This window comes from Sarcophilus harrisii, chromosome 1 (assembly GCF_902635505.1).
Source record: "Sarcophilus harrisii chromosome 1, mSarHar1.11, whole genome shotgun sequence".
Lineage (NCBI taxonomy): Eukaryota > Metazoa > Chordata > Mammalia > Dasyuromorphia > Dasyuridae > Sarcophilus > Sarcophilus harrisii.
In genome coordinates, this window is record NC_045426.1 from 20079445 (window position 1) to 20102907 (window position 23463).

The 23463-nt window shown below is 34.6% G+C and overlaps 1 long non-coding RNA gene across 1 annotated transcript; it reads right to left on the reverse strand.

Moving 5' to 3' along the window:
* Positions 1 to 627: 627 nt before the first annotated feature.
* Positions 628 to 23111, reverse strand: LOC116421650. Its single transcript, XR_004232126.1, has 3 exons — positions 22934 to 23111; positions 22073 to 22203; positions 628 to 1530 (listed from the first exon to the last, which is right to left on the reverse strand). It is a non-coding gene; the product is annotated as an uncharacterized LOC116421650 (long non-coding RNA).
* Between the last annotated feature and the right edge of the window lie 352 nt (positions 23112 to 23463).

Genomic DNA, 23463 nt, shown 5'->3' on the forward strand with positions numbered 1-23463 from the left:
TTCCATCATTTCTTCTTCCTTCTCTCCCTTTATTACTTCTCCTTCCCTACTTGTCTTTCTTTTCTTTTTCTCCTTCTCTTTCTCTTCTTAATCTTCCTCTTTCTTATTATTGATATAACTATATCAAGTATTATACTATAGATAAAGAAAATCTATAGAAAAGTTCTGATTTATTTCACCACTGAGAGCTGCCCTCCATACTTAGGCAGAGTGAAATATTTATCTGTCTACTGAAAAAGTAGTGCTAATTTGCCAATCTGGTTAAGCTCCCTGGAGGGATAACTGGCTAACTAGAAAGACTATTAGTGGATAGAAATAAATCAGAAGGTAAATCAAATTGTAAATCAACCAAATAATTGTTAGAGAGGAAAAAATTGTGAAAAGGTGGTGTTGTAAACTATATAAATGCAAAGACACGCAATGACATGTGTTGGGTAGGAATATCCAGTTGCTGATTAGGTGAGATCCCTTTTAAAAGTTAAGAGCTAAAATGGGACCATTTTCTTGGGGAGGGGAAAAAACCTTTCTACTTTTGTAGTTCCCCTTTCAGTGGTTTAGAATTCAACTCCTAAAGCCAATGGATAAAATCATTAGAATTCAAATAAAATATACTCAACTGAAGCCACATATTGGTGCATATTCCATAATTCTCACTTTTACAAGGGATGGCTTTGCCTCATATCTGCCTGGTTCGTGCACAGAGAACCTTGATCCAAAACTAAGACTGAGAGGAAGTTTCCAGAATTTCACCTAAATCAAGAAGAGATTAAATAGTAGGTACCAGAAGATATCAGTCATAGAATAATAATCCTGGAATGTAGAGTGGATTCAACCAATAATAAACATGGGAAATATTGTGCCTATAAGTTAGGACTTTGAAGTTAGTTCAGGAACAGTGCATCTCCTTCAGTGATTATCTTCCATCTTAGAAACCTTTTTTTGGTAATGCATTGAGAAGCACAATGGTATACTGTCAATATATTACCATGTAATAAGCAAGTCCTACTCTCTCTTCCTTCACACAATTTACTCTTATTTTTAATATGTACTGATACTTTTTGAGAAGATTTTCTTGTGGATGATTTGTTGGGTAAAGATTCTATGTCAATTTTCTTACTTTCTAACTTGTTTTGTAATGGATTCAAGTGATTCTATCATCATGAGCTTACTTACTGAGTGACCTTGAGTGAATCATTTAACCTCCTTTCATTTCACATTATGTTTGTAAGTGGCCAGAGAATCAACCATTTTTCAGTCAAGTCATTTTTTCCCCAGAGGTCTTAATTGCCAATTTTTAAGCAATCAATCAGATCAGTGGGGCAGCCAAGCTGATTCATTTGGGAGGATGGCTGAAAACTCAAGCTAGGTCATTTTCTTTTGTGCGGTATTTTTCATTCTGTAGGTATAAAGATCTGTTTCTCATTTATGACATGAAGATGATTATTGCTTATTGGTGTCATTGATGCTGATGAGTAAATCCAATTTTCTTTCCTCTGGGAATGAATCATCATAAAGCTGTGTAGAGATATCCTAAGGCAAAAAAAAAAAAAATCCATCCTCATCACAGGGCTCTTCTCTACATTTTCACTTAGCTATAGAAGACATATATCAATCCTTAATTTAGAGTGACTTACAACTGCCATTGACCACAACAAAGGGAATTATTATAAATGAGACATTATTCCTAATGTATTCAGTACAGTGCCTAGAACATAGTAGGTTTTTAATAAATGCTTATTACCCTCCTTTCCCTTTTCTTCCTTGACAAATGAACATGGGCAAGAATAGAAGATGTCTTTATTCAGAGACCACAAAGCCTATCTAGTTCAATATATTTCATGTTAAAGATCAGGAAAATGGAACTCTGGAAGGTTAAATTACTTAGCCAAGACCTATGATGTATTTCAAAAATTTCTGAATTCTGACTTGAGTCTTCTGAATTTTGAGCTGCTAAATCTCTAATCATTTTTGATCTCTGGTTTTGCCCTTTCCCAACCCTTCAGTCTAAATTCCCTGACACTGAAATCACTTACTATAGTCTCATTAATTCTGCAAATCTCAGGTTCTTTTTTTTTAATTTTCCAGCTCACTATAGGTTTTAAAAAAAAACTTTGATCTTAAATAGTTTTTGACTTGTGAATCACAAATGTTTAGTTGTTTAATGTCATTTGTCCCTTATTGCTCCCTCCAAGATGTATCTTATTCAATGTGGATAAGATGCCATGTTTAGCATGGCAATGAAATAAATCACTTATTTATTCATTAATCACCCATCAATGAAGTAGATGAAAAAGAAATAGCTACTTTCAGATTTTCTTAAAATGAAAGCTAAATCAAATATACAAATAATTATAACATAAGACATAGCATTGTAAAAGCATAGAGGTCATTTGTACAACATTAGTTTGAGAGTCCTAGTCTAATCCACTATAGATTTATCAAGTATTTATTACATTCAAACCATTATGCTAGGCAAATAATGGTAAAATTTAAAATTATCTCTGTCTTCTAGGACTTTATATTCTATTATGGGAATGTAAGTATATACACAATAATTTGGAGAAGGGAAAATTAGCATTAACAACTAACAGATCTGAAATTTCTCTATATAGATGGCAAATGAAGTGATTCTTTAATGAAACTAGGGTTTCTAAGAGGCAGAAATGAAGGGTGGGGTTGCATTTCAGACAAGAATTGAAGGTGAGCTGATAGACTGGCAGATTTAATTCTAATTTCAGAGAATTTAAAATAATCCAGTTTGCCTGAAAAGTAAAATAAGGAAGGGGAAACTAGGAGAATAACCTTTTATTAAGCACCTAATATGTGCCAGGCACTGTGCTAAATGTTTCATAATTATTATTTCATTTGATCATTACTCAGTTCTATGAGATAAGCGCTATCATCAACCCTGTTTTATAGTTGAGAAAACTGAAACAAAAAGAAGTTGTGATTTACTCAGGATCATGGATCTAGTAAGTGTCTAAGACAAGATTTGAATTCAGATCTTGTGAGCTCCAAGTCCAGCCTTTTGACAAATATCTCTCTGTTCTATTCACCGTATCAACCAATCACCTCAGAATGGTAATTAACTATTATGGTGAAAAATGTGTATTTATCCTAAAGGAAATAAGAAGTTACTGATGTTTCTTGACAGGGTAGAGACATGGTTAGACCTGTACTTAGAGAAATTATTTTATTGATGGAAAGGAGAAAAAGTTGACAAAGGGAGAAATTGAAAGCCTGGAATTCAATTAGTAAGGAAGTTTCAATGACTTCCTCTTGGCTTCCTTTAGGCATTTTTTAGCATTATAAATTAGTTTATGATGATATATTATAAAAAAACTATAAACCAATGACACTAATAAATGTTGATGCCAAATTTTGTAGTAATAGAAAAAAAAGCTATAAATCTATTTTAAAACATTTTCTATAAACAAGTTAGGCTTAAAACAAATTCAGGAATAATTCAACATTAGGGAATCTATAAATAATCTATAATCATACTCAGTTCTCAAATAATTTTCTAATCTTATTGATTTGGGAGTTTCCCCCAGTGACACAGATCCAAACCAATTCATTCCTGCTCCCCCATGTTGTGTCATTCTTGTCCATGGTCTTAAAAAAGTTTGTCACAGAATGTCCACTCCTTCATTAAAAATAATCATTAATTAAAAAATAAAAATCATTTAGATCTGTTAGCAGGTATAGCCAAAGTCTTCAACAAAGCACAATGTTAATATTTATTAAAAAAAACACTCCAATCATTAGAATAATTGGGCTTTCCTCAGTTTGATAAACTTTTTGATTTAATATCAGAGATTATAAGTATCTGTAATAAAGACACAATAATAAAAGCATTTCCAATAAGATCAGGGGTAAAAAAAGGATGCTTATTATTGCTGCTATTTTTGATGGTGTTTTAGAAAGACTAGCTATAGCAATAAGACCAGAAAGCACTGCAAAAATGCAAATTATAACCACCTCTCTGCCCCAGTGATAATGGAATGATCACAAGAACTTACAAAGTGGTTTAGAACCTCAAGAGAAATCAAAGGAAGAAATAGTGGCGGAAATCAGTGTGGGAGTTAGTATTCTCAAAGAAGAATCCAAAATAGCAAATAGGAGAATAAAGGAATTAAAAACTAAGTATAGGCAAAGAGGAATCAAATTTATTTCTATTGCTGAAAATTTGATGTTTTAATTAGAGAATTAAATTAAATTTTATTAGAGAATCTCAGGCTTATAATAAAAATAATAAAAGGGATAACAATATTATGATTATGATTGATAAAATTGACATTTCTATAGTTCTTTAAAATTCATAAAGTGCTTTACATATGCCATTCCATATGATCTTCACAACAAACTTGTGAGATGTGTACTGTTATTATCATCACCATTTTACATGAAGAAATAGCCTGAGAGTAGCAGGTCATAAAACAAAATTACAAAAATCAATAGTTACTTTCACTAATAAAATCTGCTAGGAGGAGATAAAAATAAAATTTATTTTAAAATAGCTCTAAATGCTTATAATATCAAGACATGAGAATTCAAAGTTTAGAAATATAGAGATGGAAACACTAGTTTTTCATCATTAATAAAATCAATTTTATGACTCCCCATGAGCAAGAGAGGTACAAAAAAAAAAGACTTTACTAGCTAATTTTTTACCTGTATAATATTGTGTATGCATGCAAATTCTGTACATTAATGGTAAGGAAAAAAAACACAACACTTTAAATCCAGGATTGTATAATTAAGACAATGTGTATCAGAATTGTCTTCTTTAATCTTTATTGGTCGCTTGGAAACTTACATAACCATTTTCTGGTCACATTTTAGCTTTAAAAATGGAGCAAATGCCTGTTTGTGATCAGACTTTAGAGTGTTGGGAATGGATGTGATTCTGTTCTTAATGAGGCAGAGCAGTGATATGTGATTAGAGCTGGGGCCCATTGTGTCCCTTCTCTTTAAAATGGAATAAAATGAAAAATGCAACAGCTGTTTTATATTAAAGAAGAATGCAAATGGGCACTAATGCAGTTCCAGGAATATTTTAGAAGTTAGGATAATTTATTATTTACATGGGTAGAATAAATCTACATTTCTTTCCTAGTCTATAAATGTCATTCAAGTAGGCAAGTGATTAGAAGAATCATGTTGAAAGAATCCAAGATTTTTCTGAGATAATCTGGATACTGTCTCCCTCTTACTAAATATCAGGTAAATCTGAGAAGCAGATTCAGTGAAAGTGGAAAAAAATAGTTAACAGCAATAAAAAAGGCCCTAATATTATGAATAAATATTTTACAGTAGAAAACAGCAAAGAAAACCCTTAAACAGAGAGTGACACCATTGGAACAATAATAATATGCCCCCTAAAGTGACAAATGGCTAATCATAAAAATTTCTAAAGTGTTTTAGAACCTCAAAAGGAATTAAGTGAATAAATAATAGTGGAAATTAGTATGGGAATTAGAATTCTCAAAGAAGAATCCAAAAAAGCAAAAAGGAGAATTGTGAAGAACAAATGATGACAAATCTTACTAAAGCAATGGATATCTTAAAAATGAATTGACCAATTTGAAATTCAGACATGTGGAGATGGAAGTATACTATTCTAAAATTAAAAAAAAAAACACATTTGAAAGAACTCTTAAGATCCCCACAAGTCAAAGTAATTGGCATTTAAAACAACACTCAATGAGACAATCTGAAAATCATTGATCTTCCAGATAAGCTTGATGAAACAAAAAGTGTTAATATCATACTTCAAGAAATCATACAATAAAATCACCAGGAATTTTAGAAGCAGGGAAAAAAGTACTGATTGACAGAATCCACAGGATTCTGGCAGAAAAAAAACCAAGTTCAACTTTTCAACAAATGGAGTCAACAATTACCAGAGCTTCAACATTTAATGGAAAGTCTATTAATCATTCAGGAAGATGTCTTCATTTATCAGAGTAAAAGTCTCAATTATGTAAGTCTGAATGATCTGATCCCAAGAAAGAAAGGAAAAGCTAGAATATGACATTCTGAAAAGAAAACTATTTGTACCCCCCCAAAAGCATTTCCTAGTAATGTAAGTTTAATCATCAATGAAAAAAATACATTTTAGAATAAAGACATGTCATTCCTACAGGAAAAATCACAGATGAGCAGACCATTAATTTATATAAACAAATAATATTTTGTAAAATTTCAAGGTTTATAAAGTACTCTGTATATGCCACCTAATTTTCTCCTCATTAACTCTGGGAGGCAGGTGATTTTAATATTCCCATTTTACAGATGTGGAAATTGATGTAGAGGTTAAGTAACTTAACCCAGATTATGGTACCAATAAGTTCTGAAACTGGATTTGAGCTCAGGTCTTGCTGTTTTCAGATCTAGCACTTTATCCAGCAACATGAAAAGATGAAATCGTTGAATCAATATCTATGTGCTATTAGCAGGAGATGAGACTGGTGCTTTTCAGAAGAAAGATGTTTAAAGGTAAAATCCACTAGAAAAGAAGAAAAGAAAATCTACAAGGAGATAGGCATGAGGAGGAAGAAATTAATAGCATCATATATTTACACAGTGAGGGGACCGTGGAAGTATTTTGTTCTACACTTTGTTTTACCAGGCTTGGTCCCTGGATTGCCAGTCTAGAATCTGTCCAGATTCTGTGACTACATTCTGAACACATTTTCTATTGTGAGACATTGTCTCTTTCATAAATCAATATTTTTGGGAATGAAGTACTTACTAAAGATGGGGATCTTGCAAACAAATATAGAGGGATTGGAGACAGGGCAAATTTGGCTCCACAGTCATATCTGAGTAGGGCAAAGAAACCTATAAATCTGTTATCTTTTAGAAGTCTCACCTTAAAGAAGTATCAGTTAGAGATCAAATAGTAGATCCTAGACATGTGAAGGAGTAGGGAAGAAGACACAATTAATACTTTTTGGAATGGATTGAGATAAATTAAAATCATTAAATAAATTTGCAGGCTGAAATAGTGGATAGGAGAATAGGGGAAATCTTGAACCACAATCCTAACCTTACCTGGGTAGGGCAAGGAGATATGCAAAGAACAAAAAGAGAGTATGATAATAAAGGTAGGACCAAGGAATTTAAAGTAGGCTGGGCTTTAGAGTTATGTTCTATATCATAGCAACACAGATTTAGAAGTAGAAGGGACTTTTATGATTATTTAGTCAATTTCCTTATTTTACACTTGAAACATTTGAGATTCAGAGAGATTAACTGATTTTCTTAGGGTCACATAGTAAAAAGCAGGGTTGGAAATTGAGACTGGGTCAATTCTACTAAGGTGATATTGCCACTGCACTTTGCTGGTGTCTGTGAAAGAAGATTATGATCAGAGTTCTGCAAGCAAAACAAACTGCAGAAGTCTACCTCGTTAAACAATACATACAAGAAAATTTGATGTAGGAGAAAAACCTTGAAATATTATAACCTTGAATATTAATGTTCTAAGTGAAAGAGAATGGTGGAATGGGTAAGGGAAGGAAGTCTGACCACTTTGTACACACAAAATAATACATACATACAGTTCAAATGAGGGGCTCAATTAAGGATTATTATTTCAAGTGAATTTAAAAAATCAGGATGGACAATCATGGCTTTGAATAACATAACTATAAAAATAGATACTATTCAGAGAAATAATCTGGAAAATTAAATTATGCTTAAGGACAACATAAGTAATGAAGCAATATTAATATTAAAGATTTGCTGAAGGGCAAGAATTTAAATATGAAAAGGAAAAGCTAACCGAAATAGAAAGAGATCTGGAAAGTAAGACAATAATCAAAGGTGATCTTAATATTCTTCTTTTAGAACTTGATAAATCAAGCAAAAAGTAAAACTTTAAGATCTAAATATAATGCTGAAAAATAGATTTGCTAGACACTGCAGTTATAAAAGGGAGATGATTTTATATATTAATATATCATGTTACCTTAAAAATATTTCATTTAGGGGCAGTCTGGGTGTGGTAGTGGATCAAGCACCAGCCCTGAAGTCAGGAGGATCTGAGTTCAAATATGGCCTCAGACACTTAACACTTCCTAGATCTGTGTGATTCTGGGCAAGTCACTTAATGCTAATTGCCTCAGCAAATACACACACACACACACACACACACACACACACAAAATACACATATATACATATATATTTCATTTGCTTTATCATAAATAAATGTAAAAATACAAAATGGAAAATGAACATATTATTTACCACCATTAAAAAAAAATCAATGTTACAGATAAGAATAGAATAGAGGCCACAAGTCAAAATACATAGATGCAGTTAATTTTAGCAAAGAGATTAAGGCAATATATTAAAAAAAAATTATAACCAAGTTGTAATTATATTAACGACAGGATAGTTTAATATTAAGAAAACAATTATGATAATTAATCATTAAAATAGTAAGATAATAAAAGTTTGTGATTAATACATATAGAAAAAGCTTTGACAAACTATAGCATCCATTTATGTAAAAATACTAAAATTCATAACAATAGCCAGGCAGAAACTATTTGGAGTTAACCTATGAAAATGCATGATGATTTTTATGGGTGTTGAACAAATGTAACCAGAATAAGAAAAGATAGAGTTAGTTTAATTAAAAATAATCAGACATCTCTTGTAAAACTCTGATATCCAAAATCTATAGGGAATTAAACTAACTATATAAGACTCAGAGCCATTTCCCAACCAATAATTGGTCAAAGGGTACACACAATTTTTCCAAGGGAAAAAAGGTTACCTATAAACACCAGTCTTTTTAAAATGTTCTAAATCACTGATAATAAGAGAAATGTAAATTAAAATGGCTCCCAGCTCTAGCTTCACACCCATTCAATTAGAATAAGGTAATAAAGTATTCAAAAGGTCAATGTTAGAAGGCTAGGGAAAGATAAACACAATAATTCAGTGCTAGTTGAGCTGTGAATTAGTTCAATTATTTTGGAAATAATTAGAAATTATGCAGGAAAATTTGCCAAATTGCTCATAGTCTTTAATACATCAATTCCTCTAATGGTTTTATAGCTTAACGATGTCAATGTCAGAAAGAAAGGTCCTACTTGGGACCTTTGGGTACAATATCCATAGCAGTAATTTTTTTTTGATGGTAAAAAACTAGAAACAAAGTGTTTGCCCAAATACTGATGAAATTCCCTATTTTACAGTTTGTGCAAATAATTATATTTAATAGGATATTATGACACTGTAAAAAATGAAAAACAAAAAATTCGGAGAATATAATAAGTTGAGTAAGAAGGAATCTGAATAAAGGAAGTAGAATTCTAAAATAAACTATAGAGACAACATTATCTCTGTAGTCAACAAGGAAACATAAGAAATATTTTGGAAAATGTTGATTACAAATTATTCAAGTTAAAATACATTTCCTTATTTTCATTTCACAAATACTTATTTTTACTGGGATTCTCTTTTGTCCTCTATAAAATGAAGAGTTTGACTAGATGACTTGCAAGTTTCCTTCTTTATCTAAATAGATATTTCCATTAAATGGATGCGTTCTTTGTCACAGTCATTCTATTAGATACCTTTGCTTAAATCTTTTTTATGGGAAAAAAAAAATAGAGGGCTTTTTTTTTTTTGTTCAGTGACTGATGAATCAAATCAGTATTATTCACTTTTTAAAAAGCAGATGGAACACATTGGGATGAACACAGAGCTTTGGTAATGGGCCACAAGTTACATTACTATATTTGAGTGGCTTGCCATTCTGTTGAATCAAAAGTCAGAGGAAGAACAATTATTATGAGTAAAATATTTCCTTTTAAAAGAACTAGGAGAACAAAGTAAAGAAAACCTTTAAGGAAGTTGCCTGTCTTAGTTCTGAGGCTTCTCTGTGCTATGGTTTCTGGGAAATTACCCCATGTTTCAAAGACTTCATTGGTTATCATCTATTTAAAACCAGACCTTAAGAGCCCTTAGTGTTGTATTTTTTTTTTTTTTTACTAGACCAACCAGGGGAAACTTAGTTCAAAACATGACATTTAATTAAACAACATAGCAAAATAAACGACAATATTCTATACAAGGGTAGAGTTTCCAATAGGTTACTTTGTCACTAGGAAGAGACACACTCCCAGGCAATATGGGTGACTAAGGATTGTGAACATATATAGGGAGACACAAATGGCCAAGAAATATTCCTGTTCTGGGCAGTTCATATTATCACAAAACTCTTTAGCTCTTTATGAGGTAAAATGACGAATTGTCCTGTTGTTCTACTGTAGGTGTCTATGCTGAACTGATCCTGAACTATGCTGCCATCTTCTGGGTTTTCAGCTGTGATGCAGTTTCTCCACTGAGGAGTCTGTTAACTCTTTAGCTGATAGCCAGAGGATATCTTTAGCTCTTTTGTGATGCAGATCACAGCCAGCTAGCTAGAAGAGCCATTGGGCAGCAGACTTGGTCTTTTGAACTCCTCTGCTCTCACATGAACTTCCACCATCTGACTTTAGTTCTACATTTCACTTTGAAGAAAAAGTCATTTTGACTCTCTTACATTCCCAAGATGCCATTCGTAACCAATGCAAATCACCACCACTTTGAATTTCTCTTAACAAGTCTAGTTAGGCAAAAGTTAGATTTTCTGTTCTGCACTCTTGCTCTGCCTGCATCTGTTAAAAGAAATAAAAGTTCTTATAAGCTATTTCATTTATACCAGGGGCGGCAAGCAGAACCAGAGTAAAATATAATTGGGAAATAGTTAACAAAATAAATAAAAATACAATAAAACATAGATAATGTTAATATATAGTTTTTCTAAGTCAATATAAAGCTTAAGGGATCCTTATACATGGCTTAATGGTCTGGATTTCTATTTTAGTTTGACTCCACTGACCTATACTCAGTATGTAAAAAATTAATAAGTTTTGGATGCATATTAAATTACATCACTGCTGGATACATTTCCTGAATATGTTTTTTTTTTTTTTTTAATCACCATATAGGATTCATCATGAGTAAATGCCATTCACTATGTCTTGATTCTGGCAGTGAATTGTGTTTGGAAAAAAACCAACACCTCCTTCTGGGGATTAATATTTCCTAGTTGTGTATTTCATCTCCTAATATATTAGGTGCAGACATTATTCAAAAACAGAATGAGATTTCCCTTATTAATTAATGGCAGCCTGGATCATTCCCATAACTGCCTATGACATCATTACCTACACATCTTTTGAACATCATTCCTATTCTGTACCATATCTACCTCCACAGATCTTATGTAAATTTAATCCATCACTCTTGGTATTATGAGAACCTTACTTTCATGCACTTGAGTGACCTCATTCTAAGAGATGGCAAATTAAGTTATTGAATAGAATTTACTTTCTTTTTTTTTATTAAAGCTTTTTATTTACAAAACATATGCATGGTAATATTTCAGCATTGACCTTTGCAAAGCCTTCTGTTCCAAATATTCCCCTCCTTCCCCTCACCCCTTCCCCTAGAAGCCAGGTAGTCCAATACATGTTAAATATGTTAAAAATATATATTAAATCCAATATATGTATACATATTTATACAGTTATCTTGCTGCACAAGAAAAATCAGATCAAGAAGGAAAAAAATTGAGAAAGAAACAAAAAGCAAGCAAATAGCAATAGAAAGAATGAGAACTCCATGTTATGGTCTACACTCATTGAACAGAATATTTCTTGACCAAAAAACCAAAACAAAACTATATTATTTCATAGTCTCAAGAATGGCTATATTTTATTTTATTTTTGTTTTAGTGTTTATTTCTAACTCATGTATAAAAGTAGATTAAAAGCATATTTAAAATAAAAATTTATGCTTTAGTAAAGAAGATTATTATTTTGTAAGAGTTGTTGTTATTGTCATTTTTTTTTTTGTTCCCTTTGTTCTTTGCTAGATAGATGAGTGATTTTTATAGTTTGCTTTTCCCACTGAGTTTTACAAGTGACCTTTGCTATTTGGCCTTCAAAACACCAAAAAATACTGGCTCCTTTTAAATAGAGTCAGTCTTTCCTTGCCTCTTCAGCTATGTGTGCACAATAATGTATGTGAGGATTTTAATAGGTAATTTTCAAGATAGTGAATGGGCCCATTTTATTAGTCAATGATCAGGAACAGCAAGAATTCAGATCAACCATATTAGAGACTTGTACACTTGCTTATGAGATTGGTTTTTAGACAATTTAATGATTATTTGGTTATAATTTCACTTCAGATGAAATTATACCAGTCTTATGAAAGAGACTAATGTATAATGAAAATGGAATAGGTTGGATTGGGAAGACAAGAAAATTTGTTTGAAACCCAGATATACTATTCACAGTTATTATTTTAAAAAATATATAGTAGAAAAGTTCTTAGTCTCCACACTAAGTAGTAATTGACTAAGCTGAACCCCCATTTTGAAGAGAAGGAAATCTTAGTTTCTCCAGCAATAATTTGAATTTAGGCAACATAGCATTTTTCTGATCGTCTTGGGAATTCAATTAGAACCTTGTAAACCTCTAAAGTTGGGAGAAGAATATGACTTTGTGGGGGTTTCAAGACACATCCTCATTAATGTGTGCTTTTTGTGAGATTCCAGTCTCTCAGGAGAGAGTTTAGATGGGGATTAGGGATGTTTACCATTGAGAAGAGAAGACTGAGTAGGCAAGAAGAAGTTGATTTCTGCCTCAAGAACCTGACAGATTATGTGGAAGGATTAATTTCTTCATCTTGGATCCAGAGGAAAGAATGAAAATTAATAGATTATAAAGAAGGTTTAAAAAGCAAATTTAGACAAGAGGTAAGGAAAACTAATGAAAATTGTTTTTTTTTTTTTTTTTTTTAAGAATTGAGGACTTGTTAGGAATCTTCAGGGCAAAGAAAATGCCATTAATGTTGTGGAGGGGATTCTTGTATTCTTTTTGTAAGTGAGGATAGCCTTCAGAGCTCTACCCTTCGCTTGATATTTCCCTTTTGGCTAAGGGTCAATTTTCTGCTATTAGGTAGAGCTGGTGTTGGAAATCCCTTTCTGAAGCAGCATTTTTAAAACATCTTATTTTAGAACTTTGCTGTACCAAACATAGAAAGGTTTTGAGAGTTAAAAATTTAAAAATTATCTTATGACTTTTATAAATCATTTCACCTCTTTGTGCCTCAGTTTCCTGTAAAATGAAGATCTTAGACCAGATAACATTTGAAGTCATTTCTAGTTATACACTCTGGTTCTATGTTTGTATGAATAGGTGGAAACCCTGAGGTGAAAGTCTACCTTTGGATCTTTGGAAGAAGTTCCACATGAAAGAAATAGGTCTGAGGTTCTGGAAAGTTGATATATTTCACCAAAGCCTGTGGATGAGGACAAATACATTATAGGTCATATTTGTGGCCAAATGCCTTCCTTTGCCATTTATGTAAAAGTCTTAGAAAAAGTGAATAAAAGGGGGCAGGATTTGAATGCTGATCTGCTAACTCCAAATCCGGCTTTCTGATTATTAGGCAACAAAGGTATCATTTATTTTTAGTACCCTAATTTCTCTTTACTTGTGGATACTTGGCTCTAAGTATTTCATTCAGAAACTCTCTTACCTATAAATTTACTTTCACTATACAGAAAATATATAATTCTTAAGAAAGAGTTATTTTCTTTTTCTTTTTATTAAGTAAAAATTTAATAATGAGAACAGATTCTTTCCTTTCATTAATCTTGAGATTATCAGGGCCAGGAGATCATTATATACTTCAACAACAATACTATACGATGACCAATTCTGATGGACTTGGCCATCCTCAGCAAAGAGATGAACCAAATCAGTTCCAATGGAGCAGTAATGAACTGAACCAGCTACGCCCAGAGAATGAACTTGGAGATAACTAAGAACCATTACACTGAATTCCCAATCCCTATATTTTTGCCCACCTGCATTTTTGATTTCCTTCACAGGCTAATTGTACAATATTTCAGAGTCTGATTCTTTTTGTACAGCAAAATAACGGTTTGGTCATGTATATTTTTTGTGTATCTAATTTATATTTTAATATATTTAACATCTACTGGTCATCCAGCCATCTGGGGGAGAGGGGAGGGGAAAGGAGGGGAAGAATTGGAACAAGAGGTTTGGCAATTGTCAATGCTGTAAAGTTACCCATACATATAACCTGTAAATAAAAGGCCATTAAAAAAAAGTCTTGAGCTCATGCTCCCCAACTATAGATATATTCAGGGAGAATTCTGCTCCTGAAGAGGAATAATGTATAGGTCCATAAATGGAGAAAGTCTATGGACAGAATACCTGAACAAAGTAGCACATGTGAGGGATTATTTATGTCTAACACCTACTCAAATCAGGAGAAAATTCATAGTGCTGCAGCAAGGCTATGGATGACTTTTAGGGACATTAAGGTGTTATTCTTTACTTGATTTATTATCTTCCAGGCGTTGCTCTCTTTTGATTCCTATCAGAGAATATGTCTCAGCTGTCCTCTGCAGATACTTGTCAATTCTCAGATACCTTTGAGTTTGCCTGGTTTCTTCTTCAGCATCTGCCAGGATGCTGTGGCTAGTAAACCTTTCTCCTGAAGAAGTTCTTGTGTCATTTCTCAGCTGTGTCTGAGTCTTCATGACCCCATTTGGATTTTCCTTGGCAAAGATGCTGGAGTAGTTTGCCATTCCCTTCAGTTAATTTTACAGATGAGGAGACCAAGGCAAACAGGATTAACTGACTGGCTCAGGATCACCCAGCTAGTGTCTTGAGGCCAGATTTTAATTCAGGAAGATGAATCTTCTTGACTCCAGATCTGACACTCTATCCACTGTGCCACCTGTATGCCCAAGAGTGGATATATCTTTATTATTACCCATATTATGATTAGTATGGTTAGTAAGCCTTGTCTTTGAAGAGTGAATACATCTCTATTAGTCAACTTTTATAACCACTTCTGACATACACTAAGAAATAAAATGGTTGATAAATATCTTCATTATAGAGGGGATCTAGTCCATTGGTGAGATGCACTCTCCAGAAGTATCTCCTATGTTGTGCTCCACGTATTATAAAAACTGCAATAAATAAACCTCTTCCACACATAAAAAGATACACATTCATTTAGTCAGTCATTATAGTCAACGGCCATGAAGTTTTCTTTGTCTCAATTAGTTCTCTGAGACGGCGGCTAAAAATCTACTTTTTGGTCAAGCTCTCCAGGTTTGAGTAGGAAATGATAAGATTTAAGAACTAAGATGAGTTTCTGACCATGAGTTAGATGATGATTGACCTAAGAGATAAAGAAAATCGGGAAGAAAACAAACAAGTTTGTGAGAAGAGTTTAAATATCATGCATGAAGCTCTGTTACTCCTCTTACGGCAGATTCCCATGGAGGCCAGCCTCCTAGATGGGCTAAGTAGAGAATCTGAAAGGGTTCCTTCAGCCCTGAAAGTAATCCAGTTACTTGACTGCATCCAGTCTGATCTCTACCGCTTTCTTCTGTACATTCACCAAAGTGTCCTGTAATCTGAATGACCAAATAAATTCCATAATCCAGAAGGTTATTGAAGAAAAGGCAAAGTCTGAGGTTGAATTTTCTCTGCCATGAGGAACAAAATCCACAGACCATTTTCCTAACACACTTCATGACAAACACGTCATGTATCATTGGCCCAGGAGAGGACAAGAAAGAAACAAGAAGGGCATCTCTGCTTGCAAGATGTTCTATATATAACTGATTTGATTAATGTTCATGTCTGCGGGGGGACAGTGCTCGACATCACGGCAGAGCCCCGAGATGTGGACTCAGCCTCTCCTCGACACTATTCCCAGAAATGGCCCACTTACCTGGTGCACCTGCTTGTTTGCAATTTTACATTTAACCTTCATGTAGCGCGGGGACTTACTTTATTTAGAATCTGTGACCTTAGTCTATGGATTGTTTTTGCCCAAAGCAGGGCTGGTGGTAAAATGATTTCTTTCAGACATAAATCTGTCAGCTTTCCCACTGCGGTAATGACTACAGTAGTATTTATACATCTTCATGATAACCCCTAATCTGAATCTGGCATTGTGGTGTTTAATGAAGGTCATTTGGTGGCTGACTAGCCCAGAAACAAGGCAGCTCCCTGCAGTCTGGTCCCAAGCTTCATGAGGCAGGGTCCAAGGCAGGCTGCTTCATTAAGTGTAGTCAGAGAGCTTGTCAGTCGGTGACAACAGTAAGCAAACTGATTATGGAGTTCATCTGAAAGGTTGATCTCGCTCCCAAAATACCAGCCCTCCCCCCATCATTTATATGAAAAATTGAGAGATATGGGGGTAAAATGAATGGAGTATTAGACTTTGCATCAGGGAATCAAGTTGAATTCCTGCCCTGATTCTTATTAGCCAGGTGACAATTGACTTGAAAATTGCCCACCCACTTGAGTCTCGGATACCTGAGTAACACTAGAAATCATGGATGTTTTTAAGCCTTGATAGGTGGAGGCAGTTTCTCCTACCTATGGAACTTCAGCTCCTTGCCCAGCTTGATGCATATGACAAGTAACCCATCATCTGTTTGGTAGCAATCTTTGTCCAGGTCCAAGGCAACACCAGGGCATGATGTCAGAGCAGCCCCAGCACTTCTAGCAAGTGGTAGGAGAATATGAGCTCCCTGAAGGCAGGAAGCAGTTCTTTTCTCCCTAGCATCCAGCTTAGGGCTTAATCTATCAATAAGAAAACTTATAATTTAAGTTCAATCAAAGCCTTTACAATGTCAGGCACACCAGGGATGTGATGGTTCAGGATGGCATAAGTCAGGAATAGCAAGTTGGGCTCCCCCAGCTCCGTTCACTTCTTCCAAACATGGGCAGACAGAGCGCTCTCCCATCTTCATGAAGGGAGCTTTGTTCTTTGTGTAGAAGTGGCTGGTTGGGCAAATGAGTCACATGAGCAAGGCTTGATGGATGCTCTCTGAAGAAACGCTTTCGGCTCAGCTGTCCTGGGTGAACACAGCTAGCACCCTCAGACCACTTCTTTTCTCTGGGGAGGGGAGCCAGTGTGTGACACACTGGTAAAATAAACCAGTTCTTGGAAGGTTGGGTCCCATGTCTAGACTGACCTGTTTGTTCTTAAGTTCTTAAGGGAAAAAAAGGGACAAATGTGCTTTTATCAGAGAAGATGCTGTGCTCTATGAGCAAAGCAGAATTAAATTAGCTCAGGAGAAACATGAGATGCTCAAAGTTAAGAATCCACCCCAAATGTTCATAGGGACTATTTGTGTCCGATCTGTGACAGAGCATTCTGAGATCACATCGGTCTGATCAGCTACAGTCGGACACACAGTAACTCAGCTCTAATAGTGATAACATTTTAGTTCTCTTTGAGAAGAAAGCACAATAACCAACCAACCAATCAACCAACCAGAGACCTGTTCTTAGTCCCATCTCATCTAAGTTTTGAATTTTATTGGTTTTTCCTTAACTTAAGGTTGCCTCTATATGCAACATACACAACACAACTACATTTTTCTATATCTATATATGTTACACATATTGTACATATATAATTATATCTATATATACAAAATATATACTATATTATACAACTAAATTACATATATAACTATATACATGTATGTATTGTACGTGTATATACACTTCAGGCAATTAGGTTATACAGTAGATAGAGCACTGGGTCTGAAGTCGGGAAGATTCATCTTCCTGAGTTCAAATCTGGTCTCAGGCACTTACTAGTTGTGTGATCCTGGGCAAGTCATTTAGTCCTGTTTGCCTCAATTCCTTCTGCTGTAAAATGAATTGGAGAAGGAAATGGCAAATTGCTTCAATATCTTTGTCAAGAAATCCCCAAATGGGACATGATTAAAATGACTGCCCAATATCACACGTAATTTAGTTTAATTTTTTGACTTCTCTAGTCAAATCACTTATAAAACAAAACATAAAAGAGTCCATATATTTAAACTACTTACAAGTGTTAGGCTGATGACTGACTAATTGATTCAATAGAGTAGAAAAACCAATCAATCACCTAATGTTTATTAAGCTTCTGCTCTGTCTCAATCACTACCGGAGGCATTGGTCTAATCAACTTTGGGGTCATTTGGTTCTCTTTAGTGATTATTTCCTGCCCTCTCTTAGATATTCTGTTCCTTTTCCAGGTGTCCAAATATTACTACAGAATCTCAAAGTTGGAGGATATCTAAGAGGGCATCAATGAGCACTTATTAAGTTCCTATTATTCAATTCTCTTGATAGCATTATTTAGCCTTCTGATGGGAGACATATCTGATGGAAGACATAGCCTCCTAGGCAGAGGGTTCTCCATTTGAATAGCAAGGTTACATCCAGATTAAATTTCTCTCTTCAACACCTATTATGGTTTCTGATTCTGTGCTCTGGAGCTAAAATTCTCATCCCTCTTATACATGGAAATCTTTCAAATAAATGCTGACAGTGCCCATTAAGTCGAGACAACATGGCACGGTGGAAAGAATACTGGGTGAGAGTCAAAAGACCTGATTGGATTCAAATCTTACCTCCAACTGTTTTTGTGACTTTGGGTGACTCATTTAACCTATCTTGGCCCCTTCAGGTGCTGTCACTATAAAAGGAGAACATTATTTTGTTTGCTTCTGTAGTCCCTTAAGCTCCTACCATCTTATTTCTGTCCCCTGTACTTTGTCTTTAGGTTCAACACACTGATTCCTTCAACTGGCCCCTGGATGACACAATCCAGAATCCTCACCATCCTCGCCTCTCAAGGAGATCTAATTTGTCAACATCTTTGCTCCAACATAATTCCCAATCGGTCTCTGTGATTTGCAAAAGCAGCAACGAGGGACTTGCTGCTACTGAGTAGAAGTCGTGAGCATTTGTTTGTTCAAGTGATCTGGTTACTTACAAATTCCCAGATGTACTGAATGACAACAAGACCTGACTCAACCTTATAGTATTGATTGGAGTCTCTAGCTCCGGCCTAGTCAATTAATCAATGGCGTGGCTGCTCAGAGGAATTGGCTAAGAGATTGAAATGAATTTAAAATGATATGTTGGCAGTCTTAGCATCAACATTGTCCTGTCTGAGTAATCTGACGTCAACAACTGGGTAGAAATACTGAACTAAATGCCGCTTACTGTCATGTTGCTTTTGTTTATCAGACTTGTGCCCAAGATTCAATAATCTTGAACCAGGGCTATTTTTTCCTATCATATCATTTAATTATAAGAATCCCAATGCACATATAATTACACATTTACTAATTTCAAGGATAGATTTTTAAATGTGTACTTCAACATTAAAATTGATTATTTTGATTCATGACATGAGACACAGTATGGTGTAAGTGACAGAGGGTCCCTCTCAGTGCTAATCTAATGGATTAGAAGCTAAGAGGCTTCTGATCCAGCCTCTGATACATACAGGGTGTGTGACCTTGGGCAATCTCTCAGTGCTCTATTCTATAATAATAAGGGACAGAGAAGGAGCTACCCTGCTGTGGTAGTAGCTAATTTCTTCACTTAGGTTGAGTTCATTTATTTCAGTCATGTCCCACCCATTGTGACCCTGATTGGGGTTTTCCTGGTAAAGATACTGAAGGAGGTTGCTATTTCCTTCTCCAATTCATTTTACAGATAAAGAACCTGAGACAAACAGGGTAAAGTGTTTTGCTCTGGATCACACAACTAGTAAGGGTCTAAAGCCAGGTTTGAACTTTGGAATATGAGTCTTCCATGGGCTAAGCCATGGTTGTTAAGGTTCTTCATTGTTTTTTTCCCAGTTATAGTTTTGATAACTTGGTTTTCAAAATAAAGTAGTCTGAGAGTTGCAGACATTTGATGGCTGCTGAATAGAACATCAAATAGATAAAGCATTTAAATGACCTTCAGGTTTAATTTAACCTTTTCCCATGGTATTTTATTCTTCTAAATATATGTAAAAATAGTTTTCAACATTCATTCTTGAAAAACTGTGTTCTAAATTTTTCTTCATCCCTTCCTACCTTCTTCCCTTCCCAAGACAGTTAGCAATCTGATATGTGAATATGTGCCATCTTTTTAAACATTTTCATACCTACCTATGAGTCCAGATTTTGGACCAGATATCTGTCCAATGGGTCACCTAGCTGCCCCGCTGTACTTGGGAATTCCCTAGATAATGAAATAGGATCAGTGTGTATCTTATTCTTAGCTGATGACATAAATACAAATTTGAAGTATGTCTGATCCTGTGAACCTTTGGGAAAATTTTTGAGTTGTTCGTGTTTCCTCTCCTTATCAATGTTTAAAGAGCTCTCTTGCTCCTGCTGACTGAGTTAATTCTGGTTGAAGAATACTTATTTCAATTGACTAGTGTGAATTATCCAAGCAGATTTAAAAGGAAAAATGCCAACAAGTTGTCCCACCCCATCATAGACATTTACATAAACTGAATGTTAACTCCTAATTGCTTGACATCATAACCTAAAATTCAGTTGAGAATTAACCTCAAAATGGCCAGTAGCTCTTTATGTTATTTCTCAGTTGGTGATAATTCTAGACCATGGACAGCTGCTCAAAATTAATTGCTAAAAATAAGAATATGAAAATTTCTTCAGATTTGACACACCCATGAGTTCCATGATTCAACAATTCAACATTAGTTTTCTTCATTTTTTTTTTTTCACTGCCAACTCAAACATTATTGACCTCTGTGACTCTGGACAAGTCTTTTTACCTCTTAAGATTTCATTGAGTTTGCTTTGGGAGGGATTAGACTAACTCCTTTTCAAATCCTAATAAAATTTTACTTTAGCCATATTTTCTATTGTTCTCTAGTGGGATCCTTCCTCTTTTCTTGTCAGGTTTCTCCCCTTCAGTTAACTACATTATTTCTCACTTCTAAACCTTTTCCTTTCTTGGTTCTTTGACTCTTAGTTTTCTACTGATCTAAGTTTTCCCTACCCTTTAAGATCTGGACCACTGGATGCCATCTTTTTTCAATTAGTCAAACGGGAAAAGTAATGGCAGCTTTGGGAAAGATGGAGAAAAGAGGTAAGAAAAGAGGTATCTGGAAAGATCCATGGTTTGCTGAAAAAACTTTCCCAGAAAATTCCCGTGTAAACAATATGACTGTCCAGTCAGGCTAACACGTGAATGCTTTGGAGTCAAATTGTCCATTACTGAGTAATTGATTCCTGGAGGAAGATGATGTGGAAAACAAACATCTTGTGGGAAACATAACAAGGCATATTGTCAGAGATAGAGAATCCTCAAAGCCTTGAGTTGAAAGGGCTTTCAGCAACCATCAGATCTATGGTTCCAACTTTTGTTCTCAGTATCCTTATATTATTAAAATTATTAAAGATCTGTCCAAAGAGTTTTTATTTATGTAGATTATATCTATAGATATTTACAATATGAGAAATAAAAACTAATTTTATATTTGTAAATGCTCTGAAAGGGTTTCAGAGAACCTTGGGATTTCTAGATTATATTTTGAGAACTACTGATTTAGATGAACCCCAGATATTCAATATTAGTTTCTGAAACATACTAGGGATCTGGGCATGTGGCTTATCTTTGATGATCTCTAGTGAGAAATGACCTCAAAAAGTAGCTGATTCCACTCTTTTAAGGGTTGGATTCTCAGAAAGCTTTACTTACAAAGTAAATCCTGATTACAAAAGACTTTGCAAATTCCACTCATTATTCTCAGTTCTTTCTCAGTGGTTAAGGAAAATAAATCTCTTCCCTCAGCCATGTGTCTGCTATAAAAGGATTTAGGGATCCCAATGGTGTCCTCCCTATGTCTGCTCTTGAACAGTGTGGTTGCAAGTCCATTCACCAAGCTGGGATGCCTTCCAGCTTTCCAGTGTCCTTTCTAGCCTGTGGTGACCAGAATCAAGAACAAGTCCTCAGATGTATTTAGTCCAGGACTGAGTTGAGGGGGACTACTCTGGGGCATTTGTAATCCAGTTTGTTTTAATTCAACATTTATAGAGTGGGAAAACAAACACTGGCTATGGGGTTAGAGGATCTGGTTGCAGGTCCTTCCTGGGATGCTAGCTAATTACCTCTGTGAGCACAGGTGAGTCATTTGATCTCCCTTGCCCTCTTTGTCCTCTTCTATAAAATGACGGAGTTGGAATAATGACCTCTAAGCTTCCTTTCTGCTCCACTCTATGCTTCTTTGGGTGTATAAATGCTGCAGCAAATAAAAGACATACCTAAAATGGATTGATGCAATTATAAAACATGGAGACAGATGTTTGAGACTTAAAGCTCATGAATTATTCTTCAGACTATTTAAATGCTTATCTCTATTTGTGCAAGAACCTATTCTTAATAATAGTTTTATTTGGTAAATATGGAAATGGAGAGATGTGTATTCATTTTCAGCTGTTTTGGTCTTTGTTGCTCCTAATGCCATGCAGTTCTTTGTGCAGGTAGTATCTATATGGCATTACAACCCCTGACTAAAATGTGACTAGTATATTTATATAAATTCAGAGCATATAGATAGGTATATGTTTAATGTATATATATATATATACATATATGCACACCTATATATATATATGTATATAGGATTGTGTGTATGTATGTATGTATGTATGTGTATATATATACATGTATGTATATTCAATGGGTATGTATGTATGTTGACATACATATATATATATATGTATATACACACATATACACACCTATATATCTCCATATATTCAATGAGTAGTTATTTTTTCCTCCAGAGGAGCCAAAGGGGAAAATCTATAAAATAACCTAAAATTCAATTTTTTTTCTTTTTCAAAAGACAGAAGTTTCCTTCTTTGTAGGGGCCAGAGAGATATGAAACAGTTTCAAGTGTTATCTGCCTTGGAAAAATTTCAGACTAAAGAAGCAAGGTTAACCAAGAAGAGGATCCCCTTCTTTACCTAGTCCTGCCTCCGAGCATGTTTTTGCCTCTCGTCGTTCCTTAACTTCCCTATGACTGGAATACTCAAGCTTATAATTCCCTGATGTCCACTTTAAATGCACAATGGTGTGTGGCTGTCAAATCCATTTTCTTATATAGCCCATCTCTTTCTTTCTCACTGGAAGATTACCATGGAGAGAAATGTTACTTTGGATTCTCAGGACATGGTCCAATTATGAAGTCATAATATCATGGGCCTTATGGTTAAATCACCATTGTTTCATCTACAAAGACCAGCATCTTGTTTTCCTCTCTTGGGACGTAAGGGAGAATCTGTATAGCACTTGAAAAAACACTAGTTTCTTCAGAAAGAGATTTCCCAGGATAAGGAGAAACATACAGTAGAGTCTAAATCCCTACAATGAATGAAGCATTGATAGCTTATGAGTGCTAGGACAGAAATTTATTTTCTTGTTGGGCTAAGCCATGGTTGTTATGGTTCTTCATTGTTTTTTTCCTAGTTATAGTTTTTCTAACTTGGCTTTCAAA